Source organism: Ipomoea nil, unplaced genomic scaffold (assembly GCF_001879475.1).
Source record: "Ipomoea nil cultivar Tokyo-kokei standard unplaced genomic scaffold, Asagao_1.1 scaffold1421, whole genome shotgun sequence".
Classification (NCBI taxonomy): Eukaryota; Viridiplantae; Streptophyta; class Magnoliopsida; order Solanales; family Convolvulaceae; genus Ipomoea; species Ipomoea nil.
In genome coordinates this window covers 1,637,753-1,657,776 of record NW_017617849.1, presented here as the reverse complement: position 1 = coordinate 1,657,776, position 20,024 = coordinate 1,637,753, and the positions used below count along the sequence as shown (strand labels likewise).

The following is a 20,024-nucleotide window of genomic DNA, read 5'->3' as shown; positions in this document are numbered from 1 at the left end:
GTAATAATTACAAAGATTATACATTTTTATGTATTTGCAATGTTTGACTCTTACTCTTGACAAAAGACATGAATATGACCGTCAATACTTTTTCGATATTATAGTTGCATTAATGGGGTGTTTGATAGAATGAAATTATAATTCCATTCCAACCAAACTTCCACTTCATGGAATTACAAATCCTGTCCCCCTTCTGTATTTCCTCAGGGTTGAATGGCCCCCCCCACCCCGGTCCGGCAGAGTAATTGCTCGCTGCTGAGGTTCGAACCTTGGTTGCTTCTCCTAAATACTGCCCTGAACCATTGAGCTAAGCCCATGCAGTCACACATCATTATATTCATGTCTACCAAACAATACAATTTAAATTCTCAATTTATTCTTTTCTCACTGAATTACAATTCTTTTCCTCCCTAATTCCCTCATCCCAACCAAACGCATGTGACATCCACTTATACTTTCCTCTATGGGAGAGTTGTCATGTACACTGATAAATCCTTAATTAGATTTGAACAAAACAGACAGATAGTAAATAAGACTGTTAAAGATATGTATGGCTGACATTTTATCTCTTTATATTTGTGATAGCTCCTATAGAATAGGTGTGTTTGAACAAGTTGTTACAACCTCCTACTATTCTCCCTCACTTGTACACTATAAAATAGCACGTTATTTTACATCAATGAAGCACAGTTTATAATCTCTACAAAGACAAGATTTACCTAGTTGAGATTTTTTATTAATTTTGATGAGGATAATTTATACGCATCTCTAAACATGTATATGTACAAAAATACCCCTTCTACCGTCCTGCAAGCCCGACCCACCCTGCTCAACTCAAGATTATGGATACAGTAAAAGTGATAGATATGTATTGTATGTATTACTGGAGTGTGCAGTGGGCGGGCATGAATTACTGGTGGTGCATCTATATCGTGGAAGCAAGGAAGAGTATGCCAAAAATGATCAGAGCTTGGGAGAATGACAAGCAAGATGGAGTGCAGCCAAACATTTGTCTACATACACCTAACCCATCATTATTATTATTAACATGGAGAAGAGAGCAGAGAAAAAATATATGTTGTGGGGGGCACTACTGTTCATCCACCAGCCTTACATGAGAACGAGAATCAAAAGTGGAGCCAAAAGGAGGATAGTTGAAACAAGACACAATTATGGCTTCTCTCTTCCCATTCTCCATGGAATTCATTATAGGAGACATGACACTTCCACTTCCCTTTAATTAGCTTCTTCAATCTTCAATCTTCTTAGCCCCCAACCAAACCCTAATATAAATCCCCGACCAATCAAGTTTTTCACTTAGTTACACAAGTTTAACGTTTTGAGTTGAAAATTAGATTTCGAATTCAGTCTCAACTCATAAGACCATCAACCTGTCTAAATGTACTGAAGAACTAACAATGCCAAACATGTTTTACATATAGATTTCTAATCAGGTGAAAACCAACCTTAATCAGCAAACTTGTGAAGGATTGCACCGCAATTTCTACATAATTACACTGCTACAGCTTCCAGACATGCCTGAAGGATTTTATGGTGCAATTGTATCCGAGTGCGGTGCAATCATGTAGTAACTGCAGTGTAATTCTTCACAAGTTCGCAAGTTAAGATTGGTTCTCACCCGATTATGGACTTATATAGATTTTAAATGTTTGTGCAAACACAAAAGGGAATGAGATTGATGAGGGTGCATTATACATGCTGTTTTGAACTAGTATCATCAAGGCAGACATTGCACAACACACACACATATATAAATATATATATTTGTTTATTGAAAGCACTATCCAGACAATCCAGCAACTTCCCATATAATAAATGGTCCACCACCCCTTTTAGAAACTATTTGTAATGGAGAATATGGTAATCCCTGAGTCCAACACAAAGAAAGAAACAGAGTCACAATACCTATTTCCCTAACCTATGTCTATATTGTGTATTATTATTATTATTATTATTATTATTATTATTATTATTATTATTATTATTATTTTGTTTTTTTCAACTCCTGCATGAATGTGTTCCCCACATTGCTTGGTTTCAACGCCCAACCCTATTTCTCTTATCTTTCCCTCCCTGACTCCCTCTCTTTTAAATAATAATTTGTTATAATATATGTTGCACCAAATGTTTACATTTTTATCTTATATGAACTTGTGACGATGAACAAAGAATCAACAATATAATGTTTAGTTGAACAAGGAATCATTATAATTCACTTGTACACGTATCTAGCTTCAATTCTTTAAAGGATGGTTAAAAATTTACTCATTCCTCCAGCATAATTAGTGATGAGGTTCAAAACGTTTTTAATTTTAAAATTCTGACTTAAACAGTTAAAATACATCCCATAATTTACTTATGAACTTTAAGGTAAAAGAATAAGGGAAGCCCTCAAAAAGTCAAAATTAGTGTGCTATTCTTTTGTTTCGTGAGCAGCCACAAATAAGATTCGATTCCTATACTAGCTATTAAGGAAGATCACGGGTATATATATAATTGGTCTTTTAAATATTTAGATACACCTTGTGATTCACTTTCAGACTCCGAGACAGAGAATAAGTGGAGCCCTCCAAATTAGAGTGTAACTCTTGTGTTTTTTTTTTTTTTTTTTTTTTTTTTTTTTTTTTTAAATACTATCTAGTGAACTATTAAATTAAGCCCGTGCAGGTAATTCTTGTGTTTCTTTAATAGAAAATGTGGCATAAAAAGCAAGAAAGTATTCCCTGTATCTTGGTGACATCAGTGAAGCAGTGAAGGAGAGGCATTTAGTGTGGAGGTGGGCTAGTGGGTATTGGTTATTTAACAATTTAGGGTTGGGGGAGGGGGCCACAGGGCAGCCTAAACGGTGACATGAGGAGATGGGCTAAAAGGTTTTTCCCCAAAGACCAATCAATATGGATTAGTCTATGGTCTAAGTCTAAGTCTAAGTCTAAACCATAATGCCACTAATAGGGCTACTATTTCTCCATGTTGGATTATGGAGCATAAAAACAAGATTTACACATGACATTGTGTGTGTGTGAGTGAGTAGGGAATCTAAGTGTGTGTGTTATCTTTTTAATTTTTTTATATTATATAATAATAATAATCCCAACTTTTGATCTATCTTGTCATGTTTTATGCTTTATTATTTTAATTATAAATTATATAATAGATTAAATGCTTATCCTCCCCTACAATGCTAGCTAGCTAGAGGCCATAACCATAAACAAGTACTATTTTTTTAAAATAAAATTTTTGGGATTGTTCAAAAGGATGGAAAAGGTTGAATTCAACCCCTCATACTTATATTATATCTCTTGAAATCCTGGCCTCCTAAAGTGAGAGACAAACTCATTTTATAGGTAACTAGCATGTGATTTTGTGGCCTCAATCAAGCTCTTTCATATGCTTGGTCTTCCTTTTCATTCAATAGTTTTCACCTTCTATCGTTAAACTTTATTTCTCAATTCTTATCTAGAAGAGAAATGTTCGGTACAATTTCAATCTTTACACTTTATTTCTCAATTTTTAACCAGAACACAAATGTTTAATACAGTTTTATGTGAATTATTATTAATTGGAGGCTACGTTCTTATATACTCTAGATTTTCATCATCTTCACTTCGTGTTACTAGACCATAAGGTCATTGACGTATTTAATACAATGTATTATGATTTTTATTTCTTTTTTCAAATACTCGTTGACTATTTATTCCCAATAGGCAAAAGAAAAGCTGGCAATAAACTATATATTGAGGTAGCTAGGCTACATGCAAGTTGCAACAGCCTACCATCATTTCCTTACATGCTATATTCTTTCCTATTAAGGTAGTCTTTCTTGCTAGTGCAATATAGTATAGCTTCTCTGTAAACCATTAAATTAATCAATCAATTTTTCAAAGTAAAAATAAAAAAAAATAAAAATATACACAGAGCTGACAAGCATAATTACAATTAACCTTTGGCACAGCAATGATTTCAAATGGTAATCATCTTGTAAAAGGTGTTAAAACAATGTTGTCGGTTGATGCTTAGATATCTAGCCATTTTAATTATAAAGAAACCCTAATTGAGTCTTTTCATTGTTGATGAGATCATGGTACACTATTATATAGTCTGCATGAAATTTCTCAAGTCTTCACTTTAAATAAGATTATAAGATTGATTTGATTTGTCTTTTCATTAATGTTCCGAATAAAATAAAAATTACTTCAATGTTATCCCTTGAAAATGCTAACAGAAAAAGTATGAAAGCTTTCAAAATTATCTTTCACTTTACACTACTGCTTGTCTGGTAAAGTACAACTTTAGTGCATGGTTGAGTTAGACTTGTATTGTGAAGTATTATTACAGAAATTACACATGTCTAATATATTAAATTTTTTAATTATTATCTTTGAAAAGTGAAAAAGCTTTAAATCTTTTATTAAAATTATTGCAAATAACTTTGAGGGATCGGAAGAACTCATAGTTTATAATTGTGTGTCTATATATGATATTGATAGTGTTTTTTATCATATATATATGCTATTGGTAGTTTTATTTGACCAAACTTATCATAAAACAACGTATTAGATGTATTTTTTGCAATAAACAAATGTTTAAAATAGATTAAATAATAAAATGGATCTTAAAAGACCATTCTCGGGCTACAATTGAATAATTAAACAATGTGAACTACTTAGCCCGAAAGTATTGGCCTAATTGACTAGCCTAAGCCACTAGCCAGCTAGCCTTTCAACAGAGACGACCTTAGGACACTGAGAATACCTTAGGACACTGAGAATACAAGTGAATATCGCGTGCCAATGAACCACCACCACTTGTTCCAAGGGCACGTTCATCAAGTCCAGATGAAGACGAAGAAAGTCAACTACCGCTGACCACCCCACTCACCTCATACTTACCATACATACCAATTATTTTTTGCCAAGTATAACTTGAATTGTATCAGATATTATTAACATATATTTTCACAATGTCCAATACAATTAAACATGATATATATACTCAATATAATTTTTTTTTTTTTTAAACAATACCAATCAATACTTATATATATGTAACATGCAAAGATGCATATATAGATAGTAGTTTGGAATTATGCGGTTCTCTATCCACTTTAATAATATTGTCGTGATAGAAGAGGTACGTAAGTGATATTACAGGATGATTAAAAACAATTTACCCAAACATAATAATGCAAAGGGTGATAGATGGGCAACCTCTCATCTGACACAAGTCTTTATTAATTAATTTTTGTGGATCTATATATCTATCGCAAATTAAATTGAATTGAAGGCATTTTTCATGTTGACAAGTGTATAAGTAATAAAGCGAAAGCTGGAAAAATGATTGTGCACCACACTGCATAATTACATAGTTTCACTGTCTCCCCCCTCACCAAACATTCACAGTAATTATTCTGTACTTGTGTTTCCTTTAGTCTACAGAATTACGCACGAACAGTCCATCCTTTCTACCGACATATAACATACCCTCACTCAAGACTAATGGATAACCAACGAATCTGGTCCTCACATACACATAATAGTCTTCGATTTTGATGCATGCATTAAAAAACAAAAGCATTCACATTCCAGGACATATATAAATATATATATATATATATATATATATATATATATATATATATATATATATATATATATATATAGGGTTGAGTTCTCATGAGGACCACAATATATAGATGATTGTGCGGTGCACACAACAAATTAGTATCAGGAACACAATTTAATACATAATGGCACACAAGAATACATGTAAACAGCAGGTTTCGAACCCAGACTCTATCAATTAACAAACCTATGCACACGACATACAAACTGTGACACACGACTACATTAGGCCAAGCACACGACATACAGACTAATGGCACACGACTACACCAGTCCGCACGGTCCTCGATAATATAGTGGTTCTCATTTGAACTCAACTATATATATATATATATATATATATATATATATATATATATATATATATATATAAGTGTTTGGTAAATTAGTGGTTAGCTGATTACATGCAAAATGACTTTCTCAAAAAGCTTATCGAAAAAACTGCTTTGAGTAGCTTTTTGAATTTTAGCGTTTTAGAGGAAAAAACAATTACAAAAAGCTAATTAATCAAACACTCATATTGAGTGTTTAACCAAGTCAAACAACTAATAGTGGTCAAATAAACCAAAATTTACTGATAAACTAATTATATTACCAGAGGCCATTATATTTATCTTCTAAGTCTTGATAATTTTTTTTTTTTAAATGACCTACTAGATAAATATATTTAACTCAATCACATGTAATAAGACACATAGTTTGAAGACATTTAATAAAATTAGAACAATGTAAAGAAGATTAGCATCACTTTTATGAAATTAAAGTATGATGCGCAAAAATGTGATAAGACTTATGGAGTATTAAAGAATTCATAATACTCAGCTCATTCATGGGTATGAATAAGATGACTTGAGTTTCTTTCAAACTTAATTATACGTTACAAATTTGAAGGAGTTATAATTCATTGTTCAAAAAAATTTATGGTCAGACCAACTGGTTGCAATATTATTTTCATAGTTTGAGAATAGAAGAACAGTTTGAGAGGAAGAAAAATCAAGAAGCAGACAAGGGGGGAAAAAAAAAAAGAAAAAAAAAAAAAAAAAGAAAAAAAGAAGACATATATCAAGATTGAAGGAGAAGCACCCGTCGTTCTTTCCTAAGGTATAGTCTCCATCGGCATTCCATCATCCATAAAAAGCCAAAGGAAACAAAAAAACATTAAAAATAGACTTTTTCTTTTATGGTACAGTGTGCGCACCCCGTGCACACTTTTTTATACTAAGTCTCTCCACTATATATGTCGTACTATTTTATATAATTGTAATTGTAATATATATGAAATGTTGTAATTAATACTGTATTTAACAAGATCGTTTGTCTATGATAAGCATGAAATTCAAAGTGTCAGGCTGGGTGGAATGTAACTAAATACGGAGTATTAAATTTAGTAAGTGATGTAGATATTTGGATAGGAGCTAGGTCTTAGTCAAACAGTAGTTAACATGTCAAGTGGTTCATTTAGTTCATTTTAAAAGAGTTTTTATATTATAAATTGTAATACGAGCTTTATTTCAAACAATAATTGAGAGGTGATTATCATGTTATATATATTGTGGTAAGAGTTAGTAACAATAGAGAAAGTGAAAATAATGAGACCAGAGCAATGGGTTATAGCCATCAGTAGATGTAATAATAGTCTTTGAGGTCTGAGGAAGACTACATACTTTGTATGCCTGAGAAAAAGAGCGGAAGGAAAAGGGCAAAAGGGTTTCAACACCAATGCCAATATTAAACATATCTTATTATCATATATTACTTTGATTTTAACTATCATCATATCCCAAGTAGTAATTCTAGTTTGTGTATATGAGTCTAGCTCCCTTGAAGTGTTACATGGACAAACAAGATTAGTCATGGTGTATAGTTCGATCTAGTTGACTGGGTGAACAAATATATGGTTAAACAAAAAGTAATGTAATATGAAAAAGTACAGTACGTGATCGAATTTATTTAAGGGTAAATAATAGTTTATGTCATGTGTAAAATAGAAAGGTGGGGAGGGAATAATTGGACAAGGGGGAGTGGGGGGCATTTAGAAAAGCCCAAGTTTTCGGCGACATTTTTATCCTCACAAAGTTCATAATAAAGTGAGAGATAAAGACTAAGCTAAGCTAGGAGATTCTTGAATTGGATCAATTGAATTCACCCTCATTGAGCTGACTTGACTTGACTTGACCTGAGCAAACACCAATACTATTATTGCACCGAAGAAAGTGTGTTGAGGCCATCCAGGCCAATTCAATATCTGTTTCAATAATTCGGATAAAATTAATTATTGATTTTGGAAAAGAAGGGGAATTTCTGGACCAGGAAAAGGAAAAGGAAAAGCTTTGATGGAGATTTGACTTGTGAGGAGTTTAACAGTGTGATGCATCATCTCATCAATTTGTTATCTTGTTGTAATGGAGTGAAAGTGGAGAACATTTTTTTCACATCATATCGACTAAAGGTGAAGAGATATGGAGAAAGTTGAATTGAATTGAATGATCTAAGGAGAGAGAGAGAGAGGTGTGGTGGGGTTTCAGCATTGAATCTTTGCATATATGATGCCATGCATGAATGGTCCATATTTAGTCCATTATTATGCATGCAATCCAAGGACACGTCCGGAAGGATATTTGGTACAACCCAAGTACCTCCAAGCCAATTCAAGTCTTTCAATTGATATATGTTGCAACAAAATATATACCACCCTATTCCCATTTCATATCTATCTTCAGTTCTTCATCATCACATATACAAACAACAACCACACATATATATACATGGTAATATCTCAATTGATTGATTAAACTAGTTGTCCAAGAATCACTTATATTGATCAAAATAACCTTTTAAAGTATTATTCTATCATTATTCCACTAATTATTTCACCATAAATATATTTCATGGGATAATGGATCCAAATTAGCCAAATAAATCACCACAGCTCGATCTAGACGCTTAAGTCTGGTCTAAAAATATTACAATCTAGTATCAGTCGAAAATTAATTGAAGTACCTTTGGTCAATTCATAGGTTGCATCTTACAATAACCTATGCATGCAGTAGTCTCGGCCTAGCTCCAAGGACCCGATCGACCCAATAAGGCAGTGTTTGTTGGATGATGTTGCAGGAATAACAAGGGGCACTTCATGAATAACCATAATGATTACATTTGGATAGTGGGGGTATACCGTGTACACCTTAATTGTGAACTGAATACTTACAAAGAACATTTCAACCATTAAAGACAAGCTATAAATATATTAGTAGGGGGATCTTAAGCCCTATCATTGTAAGTTAGACTCTTCTAAGAGAGAAATATAGATAGATCTAGGATTAAGAATTTGAAATTTTTAAGAGAGATATGAGCTTACTTTGAGAGAGAAAGATGGAACCGATTTAAGAGAGATATGACCGAATATAAATTTGAGTTAATGTAGAAGGAATAGCGATGCAAAGTAATATTAAGTTAATAGGGCCAAAGACCCTTGAAATACTGTAAATAGGCTACAAACAAAATAAATAAAATAAAGGAATAAATTTAGCCCAAATGACCCATCCTACATGCACAACCAACATATTGGTGCACTGACTATTGACTGACTGACTAGTTAATTGGGAGTTGCTAACCACTAAGACAAACCAATAGTCCACACTATAGATTGGATGGAGAAGTCAAAGTGAAGAAGGCCGAAGAGATTATGATATGGTCTAAACAGTACCAAGTTCCAAGATTTTCCACTAAACCATCCCCACGCAACAGGTCACTAGACATGCTCGAGGACCTCATCGCCCACCTTGGTGGTTCTCCCACCTATCTTGCTCACGCTCTTCATTAGTTGGATCCACTCGACTATCTGCCAAGATCGGCATAATCGACGTAAGTTGGCTGAACAATGAAGGACGACCTAGTTGGTCGGCAAGGGCCTGTCGGGAACACCTCGCCCTAAGCTGGTCTGCGACTAGTTGGTGCCTGTCCGCGCTAGCTAGTCACCGTCTGCCACCACTGACATGCGCTCTTGCCTACCAGCTAGACCACCTTAGCATTCCGTGGTATTTTTCTTAGCTTTTATCCATCTTGTGCTGTCAAACGCACCCTAAATCAATTTCTGTGTTTGCCAAATGCTCGTTTGGGATGTAATCGCCCTCGACGAGCGCATCTACTAGCCAAGTCAATTGAAAAACCCCTTCCTCCTTCTTGTCCACCGAATTTGATGATATTCTTCCTCTCATTTTTCAAACAATCCCCAATTACTCATTTTTCCCGGGCCTTGCACTATGGGACCTTGTATTGCCTTACTAGTCTTTGGACCCCATCCCTATAGTATTTACACCTCAGTCCCAGAACTCTACTTCTCAATTCAATTCGTACCCTTCAACTTTCTTCTCTTTCAATTTAAGTCCGAAGAACTTTTTCCTAGACCCAATTCACTCCAATATCTCTACTCTTTGACCCAATTGTCTTTGACCTTAGGCTCCTATGGATCCATCAAATATCATCATATAAATTTGATCATTTTATCTCTAATTTGTGTAATTAATTATTTTAAATCAATTGTTATATTGTATTTTAATTTTAACTTTTTATAGATAATTTCTAAGGTAGACATGTATATGTATGTGTGTGTATGGGGGGGGGGGGGGGGGGTGTATGAGCTAGTCCGTGGATGTGGACGTATTATTTGACTTTTTTAGCTGCTACCATTTATCAAAACAATATCTACATCATGAATGCCGCATCAATTGCAAATTGCAAGTGTTCCTTTCCTAGTGATTAAGCTAAGCTAGCTAGGTTTTAATTTAGGTATATATAACAAAATACTTCTCTATGAAATTTTCTGTTGTTCCATACTTGCATTTAAAGTTGTTTTCAAAAAAAAAAGTTGTTATATCTATTCTATTTTTTATTAAGTGGAAATTATAACCATTTTTAGATATTTTAATCTTTTTTTCATTTAAATGTACAACAATATATGACATCACTAAGATACTCCTTTAAGTTATGAGAAAATAGTTGACTCTGTTCTTAAGTTACTAGTGTAATTATTTTTTGTCTGAGTTTTTTCAAAGTAGAACTTTTAACATGACTATTAACTACAATTTGTACAATCACCCTATTTTAACCAAAATTTACTTCCATACCATCACACTTCAAATACTTAATACATTGTTTTTAACTCTTTTATAAAACCATGATCCCAGTTGAAAGACTAACAACACCACTGTACTAAAAAAAATTGATTATTACACTAATAACTTAAGGACTGAACCAACAATTTCCTTACAACTTAAGGACTTAAACTGCCATTTACACTAAATTTAACTAAATATATAATTGAAGGATCTAGAGTAAATAAATGTAATGCTGTATATCTAAGATAAGAATCTATAATGACCAAGAGTTTATGCTATAATAAGAAACAATAATGGGTTGCGGAATTGTTGGAGCTAAATCATTTATCTTATTAAACTAGATTAGTATATTGAGCTGGCATATATGTCCGACCTACTAGTGATGACCATTACAAAATTATAAAAGTGAAAATGGTAACCATATTGTCTTGTTTGCAAGGAAAATCTGCAACCACTATCAAAGGGTATATATGTACCGGGTAAGCACTGTATTGTGACCTTACCTGACAAAGGAATACAACAAGGTAAACCAACATAAATTGTCCATAACTGATCGACCGAAACCAAAAAAGCCCACACCAATAGACCGCTCCAACTGAGAGTTGAATATAAAACATTGTGATTACCAAGCCAACAAGTTAATCAACTTTGTTGAAGTTGTCCCTATACCTTTGAATTATTGATCTTTTATCATGATCTCCTATTATATAATGAATTTAGGTCACATTAGCCTAACATGGATATTAATTTCAACTTGCATGTTCTTGCTTAATTGCATACGTACTCCTTGGTGCTATATACGAATTGGGAACAGGAATAGAAACAAAAGAAGTTGGTGTCTTTTATCTAATTTAATTTGTCCATGTACGATGAACAAACACTGGTCTTAGCTAGCTAGCTAGAAATAGACAACTCAATTCCAACTCCATCAAGGGACACAACACTACAAACAATCATATATAGATTCATAGCCACCGGCCTCCACAAATAGTATTACTTTAATAATTCTAGGTCGTCTAATCCAACAATCTCTGTGGCTATATGCAAACAAATTAAAGCACAATGGACCGTTGTGGTTCCGTTCCAATCCGATCCATTATATTGCTCATCAAATAATAACGCACGCTTTAGTGTAAACATGCACCATACAAAATTACAAATAGGGTGTTTGGTAAATAGCTATCAGCAGGGACGGAGCCAGAAATTCGGTGAGGGGGGGAGGGGGGGCGAAACAGTACAGACGGATTCAGAAAATTTTTCTAGAAAAGGCGAAACATTAAAACAAAAGAGATAATTTAAAAATAAATAAATAAATTACCTAAGAAATATAATTGTAAATATTGTTGGATATGGACGGAAAATAAAACACATCGAAACTTTATAAAAATATTCATAACAAAATATGAAATATAATTTATAAATTACACATCTTATTATAGAGTGTGTGTAATATTAAAAAAGAATAACATTGTAAAATTATGTTGATGCTAAAATTGGAACCCTTAACCTCATTACTACCAAAGTTGTGCTCTACCACTTACTCTAACTTACTTCTTGTTAATATTTTATAGTTTTTTATACTAATACTAAAACATGTACCTGCCCCCCCTCTCCCTCCATCCCTGGCTATCAGTTGATAGCTAGTAGTTGACTAGCTGATTAGGTTAGTGGGTTTGACTAGTTGATAGCATTAGCTGATTGTAGAAAAATATTTGGTAAATTAGTTGTTAGCTGATAGCTGATTATATGCAAAATCACTTTCTCAAAATCAGCTAGTTTGAGCAACTTTTTGAATTTTAGCATTTTGGAGTAATAAGTTGTTACAAAAAGCTAATTTATCAAACACTCATATTGATTTTTTAACCAACTCAAATAACTAATAGTGGTCAAATAAATCAAAATTGGCTAATAGGCTAACTATTTTACTAAATAGGGCTAAAGTAAATCATACGGGCGGCTCAACTAAAAGTGTAATGACAAAAATCTAACTCATGACATTCTGATACGAGAATCACGCTTCACTTACTCAGCGGTCACCTCTTTTGGGCCAATTTCAATATACTTTATACCATATATGAGCGTAAATGTTGTTGAAAAAATTTGTGTGCAAGTTTATTTGGTGAATGTAAATGTTAATTTTTAGATTTAAACAATTTTGTAGATAAATAAATAATTGTAAATTTTAAAAAATTTAAAAATGTTGGAATTTATTATAGTGGTGCTTAGGTTTGACAAATGACACAAGTAGAAATCTAATGAAGCTAGCAAAGTTGGTGTTGAAGTGATATCTATCCAAGTACTGTGCAAACTTATAATTGCATGAGCTAGCGTCAACGTACTCTAATTAGTGGGCTGTGTTTAAAGTAATTAAGAAAAGTACTATTTAATTGGCAATAGAATAAATTCTTGATTACGCCTATACGTTACTTTTCGATGCTAATTAATGACATTATTGTGTAAATCCTATTCGATACGTCTTTTCTGGTTTCTTGCCTTATCACATCTGTTATCTATAAGCTATTTACTATCACATTTTCATCATAGTGTATTACGCAATAAATATATAAAATAAAATTAACATAATAATATGTGGAAGCCGCTTCGGCTTCAATTCCTAACTATACCCATTATTTGCATATTAATCGTTAATTTTAAAGTGAAATACTAACTCTCACATGAAGAGGTCTAAAATTCTTCTTTCTAAAAAAGGTTGAACTCCTAGGAGGATGTAAATCATGATAACTCAACTGAACATGAACCACAGAGGCTAGACTTTTGCCTCACACTGCTACTGGTAAGACTCGATCCCTGGTCATTCTTTCCAACTTTCACCTCTATGACCAATTGAGTTGTCCATGCGACCTGATAGAACATCTGGGAGGATGTAAATCATGGTAACTCAACTGAACATGAACCACATAGGCTAGACCTTTGCCTCACTTTGAGATATTGCTCCCACACTACTGTTGGTGAGACTCGATTCATGGTCATTCTTTCCAACTTTCACCTCTATGACCAGTTGTGCTGTCCATGCGGGCAATGAGGTCTCAAACTCTTAATATCAAGAGGCTATGTTTTAGTATATAAAGCCCGGCGTGTTTGGTAACCTAGTTATTTTATCAGTCAATTTTGATTTGTTTGACCACCATTAGCTGTTTGACTTAGTTAAATCATCTATGAGTGTTTGGTTAATCTGTTTTTTTTTTTTTTTTTTTTTTTGACAGCTTATTGCTTCAAAACGCAAAAATTCAAAAAACTGCTCAAAGCAACTTGTTGAGAAAAAAATAAATTATATCCTTAAAGGTCATTTTTCATATAATCAACTATCAGCTTGGTTGGCGTGAGTGCCTGTGCACTCTCATTCTTTAAGAGAGGTCGGGAATCCAGCTCCTCTTGTATGGAAAAACCAGTACGTATGGTCAGCACTTTGCCTCTAAATTGGGTTGGTCCGGTGGGATTGGGGATTAGTCTGAATATGGTATGGGCTTAAAGATGCCTCTTACAGTTAGGGTTTGCTCAAGACACTTCATGATCTGACAAAATAAAAACTATCAGTTAACAACTAATTTATCAAACATCATTCTATAACCAACTAATGCTATCAGATAGTCAAACCCGCTAACTCAATCCGCTAACCGCTATCAGCTATTTGCCAAACACCCCCAATATATAAAATATAAATGTACAATCTTATTGTTTTCAAGTTGAGATAGAACACATTCTTCAAATGATGACTTCACTAATAATTCGGATCGCGTCTGGGATTCATTGTTTGAATTTATCTTCATGGAAAATTGTGTCAGGATGCTGGATTTGACTTTTTAAGCCTTTGTCCAACACCTCTCAACCTAAACAGCATGTTCCATGGCTGGAAATTTGCAATTTTCCGACCACCGAAAAGTGGTCGGAAATGACTAATTTTAGGTCGGAAACACTAGTTCCGACCACTTAGGGTATCCGAAAAAACTCTCTTCGCTTATTCGTTATGTCGTCTTAAAAATTTGGACAAAAAATTTAAAAAATGTCATATTTTCCGAGCATTTTTGTTGGTGGTCGGAAAAATAGTCAAAAAAAATAAACATTTTCAGCACTGTTCAATTTAGTATCAAGGGTTTACTCATGTGCTAAAGATTATAGTTAATAGTAGAGATACAATTTTATTCTTTTATACTTTTAACAGTTAGCTACCACATTTTGATAGAATATTAGATTTGTCACAAAGTGAAGGAATGACAACACTTGGTCATGGCTAAGGAAAACCTCAGACGACAGTGCTTTCGAAGTCGTTTGTCGTTTGTGTCATTAAAATAAGTTGAATCACATGTACTTCAATTTTTGTTTGCATAATGCTCCCAAGTTCGATACTTAGTCATATGGAGAAGAGTATGCTTTTCATGCAACAATTAGTATTATATTTGGCCAACTTGATTATTCTTTGCCTTTAATTTGCTACTCACTTTATTAATTGTTATTGTCAATAAATGTTTAGTACAAACGATGTGAAAAAAAAAATGCATTTTGAACAAAAACACGAAGGGTAGTATTAATTAACTGAAATTAAATGTCCAATATATGAAGGGATAGTCAGAATAAAATTAGTGGACCAAACTAAGTATTTGCTGCTCGAATTATAGTATGAATTAGTACATTCACTAATCTACAAATAAACTTTATGTACATAGATTCAAAGTGTCTATATAGAGAATAACACCGACTCAAAACGTATATATACATCAATTAAATTGCACATAATAATAATAATACAATATTACACATATACTATTTTTTTTTTCAAATTTAGTTATAAGGTGTATAATGTGACAATAAAAACCAAAAAATAGCAGATGAGATGACAATGACGAGACTAAAAGTTTGGTAAATAAGTTTAAAAGCACCCCTATTTTGAAAATAGGTTTTAATTTAAAAGTATCATATTTAGGGTAAAACTTTACATGCATTTTGACCAAAAGATTAAGTGTAATAAAGATTTTATTACTTTTAAAGGGCGTTTGATTCGAATAGTTTAATCTTTTTAATGAGATATTAATTGTTGGGGTAGGCGGGATGAGTCTAGCATCCTACCCTCGTAATGTGACACTGATTATTATACAAGTATAAAAAATAAAATTGTACATTTACTACTTGTTATAACTTTTGGATAATGGTAAGAGCATGGACTTGCTATTAATTTATACTTCTAATAAAATCATATATCAAACCTTAAAAGGGTGACCAAGTGAGTAGAACATGATTCTCGCACTGTGATTTGCAGTCTTATAGACTATTATACAAAAGAAGAATTTATACATTATAGTGTTATACACTCTCGAATAATAACGGTAGTTTTCTTCATCATAAAAAAAAATACGTTATAAATTAAATATAGAAAGTATTAATTTCACTACATTATATTATTATTCCATGTACGTTATTATGGATTTGTCATGAAAAGACGAGAACTACTAGTAGTACTAACTACAAAGTAACGTAAACAACATCCAAAAGGACCTTTAAAAAAAATCGTCAATTAAACAGAAATTAGAAAAAAAAAAAAAGACATTCCCACCTGACTCTGCATGTGATCATGAAGATTAGCTTATTGCCATAGATCTGAATCATCAATCTTCAGAGGCCATTATCCAATGGGAGTGAAGTCTAATCAACAAGCTTTTTCGAGATTAACCATATTCTTAACATGTACTAAAGAATGTCATATTTAAGCAGCAGGATCCGATGTAGCGATTACGTAGGTACTGCATAATTTTTATTTTTTATTTTTTAAATCATGAAACACTATTTGTCCCACTAATTTGATGTTATTATTATTCTAATGTTCATGATACACCCGAATGGAAACATAAATATTAGGGACCACATCATTGGTCTCTTAATGACCTGATTAATTACTTGTTTCTCAAAAGTAAGCTAGATTAGCTACCCTAAAATATGCCTCTGCTTCTTTTAAGCTGTCCCCTTAAATATATAAATATATACATATTATATATCAGCAGTGATCCCTCTAGGCATTCCAAGGGTAAGATCTTGTGCATATAAAGATTTGCAAGGAATGGTTGAGTGTATGAAATATAATTCTCGTTTTTGAATAATGAGTTTGATACTTGCTAAACTTTCTTAGTCAAATTTACATAGGGACATTATTGTGAAAACGTGGACAGTAAGTTCAGAATCTTAATTGTCACTTAAAACGATTAAAGGTACCCCCTACCGTTACGGTCTGCTCAGAACACCTCATGGTCTGATCCAAAAAATAAAAAATAAAAAAAAAATTGTCACTTAAAACGTGGCGTTAGCATTACTATGCAAGTATAAAGATATAAAATTACACATTCGAAGAAAATAAATTAAAATTACGAATTCGCCAGTAGTTATAAATTTTGGCGTAATTGATTCTCATATTAAAGGGTATTTCGTAAATGGTGAATCCGCTAATTTTTAATGAATTCTGTCAACTTTAATGGTTTGACTTACCTTGTCCAAATTTCTAAAACAAATTTTTGATATATCTAAAAACATAATAAGTGTCAATATAAGTTATGTCCTTGATTTTTGTCCTTTTTTTATATGCTAATAAATATATACATCTTGCTTTAATTGTTGTACATTTGATTTGTATTGGACAAAATTACCCTTACACCGTTATAACACCGTTAGTATTTAATATGTCCACCAATCTTACCATACACCTACATCTATCATATCTTTTTTCTATTTTTAGTTATCCTTTTATTAAAATTATCATATAACAATTAATTTAATTATAAATTATATTTTAATCATGGTTGCAGTAGGCGCTAGGCGCTAGTCGGGCGCCCGGGCAGCGCCTAGCGCCTAAGCGGTCTAGGCGGCGCTTAGGCGGAATCTAGGCGGCGCTAGGCGGGCGCCAAAAAAACAGTGGTAGACTTGCAGTTTGACAATTTTAATGAGGTTGTTTTCAACATTTATTCAAATAACACATCCAAATAAATGAATTAATGATAATTCATAAGTCATAACATCAAAACTATGGTTTTCCAAAAAAAAATTATATATATATAAATGAAAAAAATTAGCAAGGTCAAGTCGGCCGGGTTAACTCGGCTAACTCGACAAAAATTGACGAGTAAACTCGGCGTAATCGGCCGAGTTAGGCGCTAGGCGGCCGAGTTAGGCGCTAGGCGGGCGCCTAGGCGGCTGGTCTCCTAGGCGGGAGCCTAGGGGGGAAATCGCCACGGCTTAGGGGCGCCTAGCGCCTAGGCGGCGATTACTCGGTGCCTAGGCGGGATTTTTGCAACCCTGATTTTAATTAAATATTTATATGAATATTAAATTTTAATTATAAATAATATGTATATATATTATTTGTGTATACATATCAATATATCATATATATATATATATTGTTTTGATCACTATATTCAAATATATGATAATTCAAAAGTATCATCACTTTAACTTTACAATATTTTAATATTGGGCATAGATTTTCGCGCATCGCGCGTACAAAATGCTAGTACATATATACATGTCAAATTGACTTCTCGAATATTCATCAATTCGCTAAAAGTTGAAAGGCTATACTACCGGCCTGAATAAGATTTTCAAGATGGGAGATTGAATGGCTCCTTGAAAAATTTAGGAGAAAAAATGACAATAACTCATAACAAAGACTTCTTTATAAACTATTAATAAATATAATATAGGATCAACTATCAACCTATTACATAATTCACTATTAATAATTGTCAAACACCACATAAATATTATACTATAACTAATTGAAAAGGAAGTAAATTAATTCAGTAATATACAATAAATATGAAAAATTGAAACACTTAACCGTATCAAATAATATATACAGCGTATAAGATTATAAAAATGTGTTTAAAGTTATGTTATTTGTGAGAGGGGAAGATAGGAGGTGGAGTAATTAAGATCAGATCTGGTAAAACCATTGACCACCACATTGATTTTTGTAAATCATTTTTTTTAATTAAAAAGAACTCATTTCCAACTAAATATAATTCTTCTCATCCCAAAAAGTTAAAACCTCAACCCCAAGATGTCCTCATATTCCGGCCCGACAAAACATTTGGGATGATTTAAATCACGGTGATTCAATGGCTCAATAGATTTGGTCAAATGCGGGTGCGCACAACTAAATATAATTATGTTGCCTCCAATAAACACTTTTTTTTCTAACACATCGAGACTAATCTTGTTCATAACGGGTAAGGTCTCAAATTATTATTGCAAAGTACTCCCTTATTAGTTTTAGGATAGTTGTATTTCTAGGACTCGAATATGAAACTTCTAGTTAAGTTAAAAGAAATACACATCATTTCATTCCCGCTCAATAGGTAGCATTCTCTTTAATCACCTCCGGCCTTCTGGGCATTAAAAAAATTGATTTATCTAATAATTTTGCAACAAAAATTGTTGATAATAAATGCAGCATAAAATATATCGTCATAATATTTTAAATTTTGTAATAGAAATGAGAGACTAAGAAGCCTGTCCTTTGAGTGGTGTGTAAGTGAAATCGTATATGAATTGCATAAACAAAAATATCTATATGAGAAAGTCAATGTTCAAAGATTTGCATTAGTGTCATTTGTCTCCCTTGCTTTCCATCTATAATATATATCTGGAATATTTAATTGTTATTTCATTTCTCTTGTTACCCTTGACAATTATTTAATTTAAAATTTAAAAATTATTTTTCGTATAAATAATAAGATATAACATCTATTTATGTACACATGAGAGTAAACACAATCGGATAATAACTGCAGGTTTTGCTGATCATAAAAAAAATAAAATCTATTTATGTAATTACACAACTATATAGTATACCATAAATGGTATTTTCTTCCCAACTCCATTTTTCTCAAATAAGTACACTTTGATAATCAATTTCTCAATTATTATCTATTTTGAAAGTATAATATATTAAATTCATCATTTCATTTAAGAGAACTCAAATTTACTTTGATCCGACCCAAATCAAAAGTGAACCTCATTGAAAATTATATCATAAAATGATAACTTTATGATTCCTTAGGTGGAATCTAATATTACCATTAGTTATGCAATTGATATTTAAATAATAAGGGTGCGTTTGGAAACTCGAAAAATAATTTCTGCTAGAAATCATTTTCTGGGTTCTCAGTGTTTGGCTAGAGGGGGGAAATGAAAGTCAATGAAAAATAGGGGTGTGGTCAATGAAAAATAGATGTGATTTTTCAGAAAATGACTTCCCCTTGGG

General features: G+C 32.6%; 1 long non-coding RNA gene across 1 annotated transcript; it reads right to left on the bottom strand.

Annotated features, from left to right (window-relative positions):
• Window positions 1-324: 324 nt before the first annotated feature.
• Window positions 325-18,271, bottom strand: LOC109187612. The gene is made up of 3 exons (XR_002055286.1): window positions 18,261-18,271; window positions 1,463-1,466; window positions 325-410 (listed from the first exon to the last, which is right to left on the bottom strand). It is a non-coding gene; the product is annotated as an uncharacterized LOC109187612 (long non-coding RNA).
• Window positions 18,272-20,024: the final 1,753 nt, after the last annotated feature.